The sequence below is a fragment of the Salvelinus sp. IW2-2015 genome, linkage group LG17 (assembly GCF_002910315.2).
Source record: "Salvelinus sp. IW2-2015 linkage group LG17, ASM291031v2, whole genome shotgun sequence".
Classification (NCBI taxonomy): domain Eukaryota; kingdom Metazoa; phylum Chordata; class Actinopteri; order Salmoniformes; family Salmonidae; genus Salvelinus; species Salvelinus sp. IW2-2015.
The window spans coordinates 15,353,064-15,360,540 of NC_036857.1; positions in this window are offsets into that span (position 1 = coordinate 15,353,064).

Genomic DNA, 7,477 nt, shown 5'->3' on the forward strand with positions numbered 1-7,477 from the left:
ATTTTCAGCAAACTTAACATGTGTAAATATTTGTATAAATATAACAAGATTCAACAACTGAGACATAAACTGAACAAGTTCCACAGACATGTGACTAACAGAAATGGAATAATGTGTCCCTGAACAAAGGGGGGGTCAAAATCAAAAGTAACAGTCAGTATCTGGTGTGGCCACCAGCTGCATTAAGTACTGCAGTGCATCTCCTCCTCATGGACTGCACCAGATTTGCCAGTTCTTGCTGTGAGATGTTACCCCACTCTTCAACCAAGGCACCTGCAAGTTCCCGGACATTTCTGTGTGGAATGGCCCTAGCCCTCACCCTGCGATCCAACAGGTCCCAGATGTGCTCAATGGGATTGAGATCCGGGCTCTTCGCTGGCCATGGCAGAACACTGACATTTCTGTATTGCAGGAAATCACGCACAGAATGAGCAGTATGGCAGTATGGCATTGTCATGCTGGAGGGTCATGTCAGGATGAGCCTGCAGGAAGGGTACCGGGAGGAGGATGTCTTCCCTGTAATGCACAGCGTTGAGATTGCCTGCAATGACAACAAGCTCAGTCCGATGATGCTGTGACACACCGCCCCAGGTCATGACGGACCCTCCACCTCCAAATCGATCCCGCTCCAGAGTACAGGCCTCGGTGTAACGCTCATTCCTTCGACGATAAACGCAAATCTGACTATCACCCCTGGTGAGACAAAACCGAGACTCGTCAGTGAAGAGCACTTTTTGCCAGTCCTGTCTGGTCCAGCAACGGTGGGTTTGTGCCCATAGGCGACGTTGTTGCCAGTGATGTCTGGTGAGGACCTGCATTACAACAGGCCTACAAGCCCTCTGTCCAGCCTCTCTCAGCCTATTGTGGACAGTCTGAGCACTGATGTAGGGATTGTGCATTCCTGGTGTAATTCGGGCAGTTGTTGTTGCCATCCTGTACCTGTCCCGCAGGTGTGATGTTCGGATGTACCGATCCTGTGCAGGTGTTATTACACGTGGTCTGCCACTGCGAGGACGATCAGCTGTCCGTCCTGTCTCCCTGTAGCGCTGTCTTAGCGCAGTACTGTCCTCACAGTACGGACATTGCAATTTATTGCCCTGACCCCATCTGCAGTCCTCATGCCTCCTTGCAGCATGCCTAAGGCACGTTCACGCAGATGAGCAGGAACCCTGGGCATTTTTCTTTGGTGTTTTTCAGAGTCATTAGAAAGGCCTCTTTAGTGTCCTAAGTTTTCATAACTGTGACCTTAATTGCCTACCGTCTGTAAGCTGTTGGCGTCTTAACGACCGTTCCACAGGTGCATGTTCATTAATTGTTTATGGTTCATTGAACAAGCATGGGAAACAGTGTTTAAACCCTTTACAATGAAGATCTGTGAAGTTGTTTGGATTTTTACGAATTATCTTTGAAAGACAGGGTCCTGAAAAAGGGACATTTCTTTTTTTGCTGAGTTTATGTAATCACTATAGACAAAACATTAGCACACCTTAGAAAGAGGTGAGATGTCTACTACCAAACTGCATAGGACTTCATATTATACGTTTATTAAAAGCGGCATTATCCCATTTAATTTGCTTAGTGAATGATTGGTTTGAACAGTGCGGTCCAATAGGCTGTTTGCACAGCGGCCTGCAGTGTCAGTTGATGACAGAGGTGGTAGGGGATGAATGGGAGCTCTGACACACAAACACACACAGACCCTGTGGGATCCAGCCAGGATCAGCTGCCTCTGTCTCTCCCTGCTGCTGTACCACCACCGGCCCTTCAGCCCCTCAGCTTCCCTCCACTACCAGGTCCGTAGGACCAGAGGACCATGTCCACCACAGACGGGGTCAAGACCCCCATCCTTGGCCCCACAGAAGCCACCAGGCTGGTCAGGGGGCCAAGCCAAGAACAGGTAATGGCCCTTCCCGGGGATTCATTTAATCTCTTAAACTGCTTTTTCATATCATATCTTTTAGAAAATGCTGTGGGTGGTAACAAGACAGAGTTTTTTGGTAGAAAGTGTTTTTATGTTTAAGTATTCCTAGGGGAATGATATTGTTGATGAGCTAGACTTTGATTGTTTGGGGGTTAGTAAAACTAATTTAAAGATCTTGGAGGAGTAATATTGTATTGTGTTACAGCGTGTATTGTGTGTAAGTAGTTGTGTTTTTGCAATACGAAGAAGATGGAGCAAAAATATTTCATGGCTACATATATACAGCTGTCTCGGTTGATATAGACCATAGCGCGGTAGATGGTGTGATTGTGGTATAATCTGATTACAGTAGGGTACTGCACGTATGAAGCTGATGACTGAAATTAGGCATGCGCATACTGCGTAATCACGGTATAGCAGGCTAGTTATGACCTAGCTAGGACCTATTTGTAAAATGTATTATATTATGTGTATCCTATCTGCAGCTCTACACAAACTTTTTATCCGACTACAGCATAAAAGATATGGCTGGTAGCCTGGGACAATGCTGAGCAATATGTATTCTAATCGCAAGTATTTAGGCATTAGTGCCACTGAGATGTATTTGTCTGGGGGTCATATTGTTCTTACCTAAATCTGCTAATAGAATATAATTGTCACGCCCTGACCTTAGTTCCTTTTTTATGTCTCTATTTTGGTTTGGTCAGGGCGTGAGTTGTGGTGGGMATTTTATGTTTTTGTTCTATGTTTTCTATTTCTATGTGTTTGGCCGGGTGTGGTTCTCAATCAGAGGCAGCTGTCTATCGTTGTCTCTGATTGAGAACCATACTTAGGTAGCCTTTTCCCACCTGTGTTTTGTGGGTAGTTGTTTTCTGTTTTGTGTTGCTGCACCTTACAGGACTGTTTCGTTTTCATTCATTCTCTTTGTTATTTTTGTTTAGTGTTCTGTTTTAATAAAAATATAACATGAACACTTACCGCGCTGCGCTTTGGTCCGATGATTCCTCATCTTCAGACGACGAACGTTACAATAATCCATTTTTGTATAGCCTCCGATGGATGAAATATTTTGAAGTCAATGTCATGACAGAATTTTGGATGAGAAAAAGTAATCTATACTGAATAAAAATATAAACCCAACATGTAAAGTGTTGGTCCCATATTTCATGAGCTGAAATAAAAGAAATCTTCCATATGCACCAAAAGCTTAGTTCTCTCAAATGTTGTGCATTAATTTGCTTACATCCCTATTAGTGAGTATTTCTCCTTTGCCAAGATAATTCATCTACCTGACAGGTGTGGCATATCAAGAAGCTGATTAAACAGCATTAACATTACAAAGGTGCACCTTGTGCTGGGGAAAATAAAAGGCCACTCTAAAATGTGCAGTTTTGTCACACAACACAATGCCACACATGTTGCAAGTTTTGAGGGAGCACAATTGGCATGCCTACTTCAGGAATGTCCACCAGAGCTGTTGCCAGATAAATTAACATTAAATTATCTACCATAAGCCACCTCCAACGTTGTTTTAGAATATTTGGCAGTGTGTCCAACCGGCCTCAGAACCACAGACCATGTATATTCATGCCAGCCCAGGACCTCCACATCTGGCTACTTCACCTGTGGGATAGTCTGAGACCAGTCACCCAGACAGCTGATGAAACTGAGGAGTATTTCAGTCTGTAATAAAGTTTTTTTGTAGGGAAAAACTCATTCTGATTGACTGGGCCTGGCTCCATTCTCCCATGTTAATTCTACAATTTAGACATTTTCTGCAATTCCATTTCACCTACTCTTAATATTTAGGAACATTGAACAAATCGTGTTTCCTATAGCCTTGTATTGATTTGTCGTCATGTGATAGAGCTGTGAGCGTTAAAGGGAAGTATTTGATTTGGCATCACAGTAATGGGGAGTTGCTGATAGGCTGATTGGAGGATTTTTGCTTCATAATCTGGTAAAGATAACAGAAGAAGGGGGAGTGTGTGTGTGAACAGTGACCTACTGTCAAGCATGGAATCATACACCACTACATGCTGTGTACCACTCACTGGCCATGTTGCTCCGCCTGTTGCTCCATTCCCTAAATGCACTGACCCTTATCCTGACCTGATACAGCCAAACCTATTTATTGTCCTTAAAAACACATTTGTTTCATTGTACTGTATGTAGCTTATTATGCAAAGCATGTTTTTGAGTTTCTAATCATCTGAAAGTAGATTGAATCGAATATATAAGGATGGTAAATGTTCAATTACCTAATTTTACTTACTACTGTGACAAGATCATGTTTTCACATGCAAATTAGTTTTATGGCAAACTAAATTTGCAGCAACTTGAGATCTTCTGGAAAACAATTACTGGAAACATTCTATTCGCTGCAAACTCAGCATGAATATGCAAATTAGATCCGGTTTTTGGTTACTGTGTGTTAAACATTTAAATGTATCTACATAAACCAAATCACATGAACTTACTTCAGAGAAGAAAATGTACATCCTACATGTGGTAAATATACTAAACATGTATTCAATGTCTTCAACAGAAAAATACATCCAATACAACTTGAAATCATCAGCATGGTAATAAAGAAAATAGCAAAGACTGGATATTTCCCAAATAAATTGTTTATTATTTTTGTGTAGCTACAACATTTACATGAGAGAAATGTTCACAGTACGGAGATGTTGACTTTAGGATGTTTAAAGGGACAACTACTTAATTATTTACATGAGCCAAGTGACAACTGAACAATAGATTAACCAATGGAAGTTTAAAAGAATTACAACAAAAACTAAATCAAACCCAGTTCAGCACTATTGCCTTTTTAAGTGAACTTTGGAGATGGCGGCCCTATGGAAGTCCTTCATCCAAAGCTTGCTGAATGTATGGACTGAAACAATCAGAAAACTAAATTAGGATACTGTAAACAATTTATATTTTGGCATCTTAAAATGTAGAAATTCAGTTATGTTTAATATGGCAATTCATATTTTCTTTCCAAAATGAATTATTGTTACTCTAAAAAATGCTGTGATAAAAATAACTACATTTGGGTAATTTCGACAACCCAGCGTTGGGTCAATATTGGACAAGCACAGCATTGGGTTAATTCAACCCATTGGGTTTGGGTTGTGCTTCTAACCCAGAGCCTTGGTTGAGCGCTTGACCTAACTGCTGGGTAAATTAAACTATTTTGGGTTAAAACAACCCAATTTATTTTACCCAATAAATTACTGGGAGGTTATACATATGGAGTGTGTGACTTTCTTTGTTTTTATAGCTTGCAGTTTATTCACCATTAGTCAGCACCTCTACAATAAATAGTTTTCTCTGGGTGTGCGCCAGCTCATGCTTTTTTATTAGGGTTGTGATATAAATTCAGCACATTGGGTTGGGGGATTGACCCAGCAGCTGGGTAATTTATAGTATGTAATCCTTAAGAGATTTTCATTTGTCATCCTAATTTCATATTTTTGACTTCTCTACCTTCCCACACCCTCCCTTTCTTAAGATACAATGTTGAATTTCAAATCATTTCTATTGCCTGCATTTCAGAACATGCATCACTTCAGAGAATGTACAAGAATATATACTTTTTTTAAATAGCACATTGAAACAAAGCCCTATTGTCTAAATATGTATTGTTTCACAAGATAAGATTTTATAAGATAGGACTGATTAGAATTTATTGATATTATTTAATGAACCAAACAGTCCAAACATCACTAAAGCCTCACTTGAACTTGATGTGCAAACGCAGATTGCAATTTGAGAAAAACAAAGCGTGTGTGTGTGACACTGTCTGTCTTAAGTGGTTTTAACACAGATCTGTCTATCAGACAGTGCCAGAACTCATCAATAGATATTCACATTCACTGACACACTTTGGCTGTCTTGGATGACAGCACACACACACACACCATGCTGTTTTTCCATACAATAATAATGGTCTGTAAAATATTACATTTGAAGGTCACTCTACTAAGGACATGGACTAATGACTCATTACTTAATAACTGTATTTCATTCAGAAAGCACTTTTCACAATCCCCAAAATTTAATATTTGTATTTAAAATAAATTGTTGTGATTGAATGAAAGCGTACCAGGATGTGTTTCAGTAGTTGAACTAAAGGCAAGCGAGCCACATACCGTACTGTAGGCAAAAAGCAGGCACAAATCCATTAAAAAAAMAAACTAAAAATCAATCTAACAGAGCTATAAATAGTGCCTCATGAGCATATTAGCATTGGAATGAAACAGTCATGACTCATCCATCCATTGATCTATTAATTCACAGGAGGGCTTTGCTTCCTTCTGCCACTTCTCACACTACATACAAGAGCAGATACTTATCCACTATTGTTCAGTGGAAAAAATACATTCTCGCAACTGCGGGGGATTCTGTTCCTGGCAGCTGATATAACATGATCTGTAGGAATCCCCATGCTGGGGCACAGTGGGAAAGTTGATAAACACAATAGGACTTGAAGCACACATCCAGTGCCCAAAGCAGTGTACCTTGCTCTAATGCCGGTCCACTAATGAATATAAACACCTGTGAGCAGTCCCCAAGAGCCAAAGCAAATGGGTAGGGTCTGGTCACTGCGCCTGGTGCAGGTACTCAACCATGTTGGTCCCATCTTGTTTGAGAAATCATTTGATTTTAGAATATGAGGACTTGTGCAAAGTATGGAGGCACACTGACAATGCCATCACATACACAATTTATTTTGTATATTTTATAGCCATTTACATCAACTAACACCCAGTTTGATGCCTACATCTTCTATTCATTTGGTGCTGGGGCTCATAGGTTCATTTACACAACCCTAACCATGTTCCTATCCAACCATTTAATGCGGATGAATTACCTGATGCATGAAAAAAAGCAACACAATCTCACACTCAATTCATGCAAATATGTACAAAAAGTATTTCAGCAGCAATGCATTTTTGGCAATGATGTTCTACACTGGCTTTTTTTGTGTCCCACATTTATATATAACAAAAAAAAGTGTTAACAACCCAATATTGTTAATCTACCAGGTTGTCACAAAATATATACAATAGTTCATTAATAAATGTGGAGAAATAGAAGACCCGCAAAAAAACAGCTGTTAGAGCTCACTTTGCCATGTATGAGCCCTAGTTAGAGTCCCTGTTGCAGCTTTCACTTTCCTCTGCTAAATTGCTGGTAGCGTTGGGAAGCTAGTGTTAGTGTTGGGAAACATTCTGTTTTTCAACATTGTGTTGGGTGTAATTACATTGATATATCTAATGAACAATGGATAAGCAACAATGGATTTGACAGATAGAAGTAGTCACTACAGGTGTAATCAAGCCTTACTGTACATCAAAGTTGCCTGAAGCTGAATGGAAAGTACTATGCCCTGGCCAGTTATTCAGGAGAAAATCCTCTGTGACTAGGCATTTACATAAGTTAACTTACCAGTGTGGACCCAAAACAAACACACTCTACCTGTTTAAAGTGCTATTCAAACCATGGTGTTACTGGAGCTTATTTGTCTAATAACCTGACAATGATCCA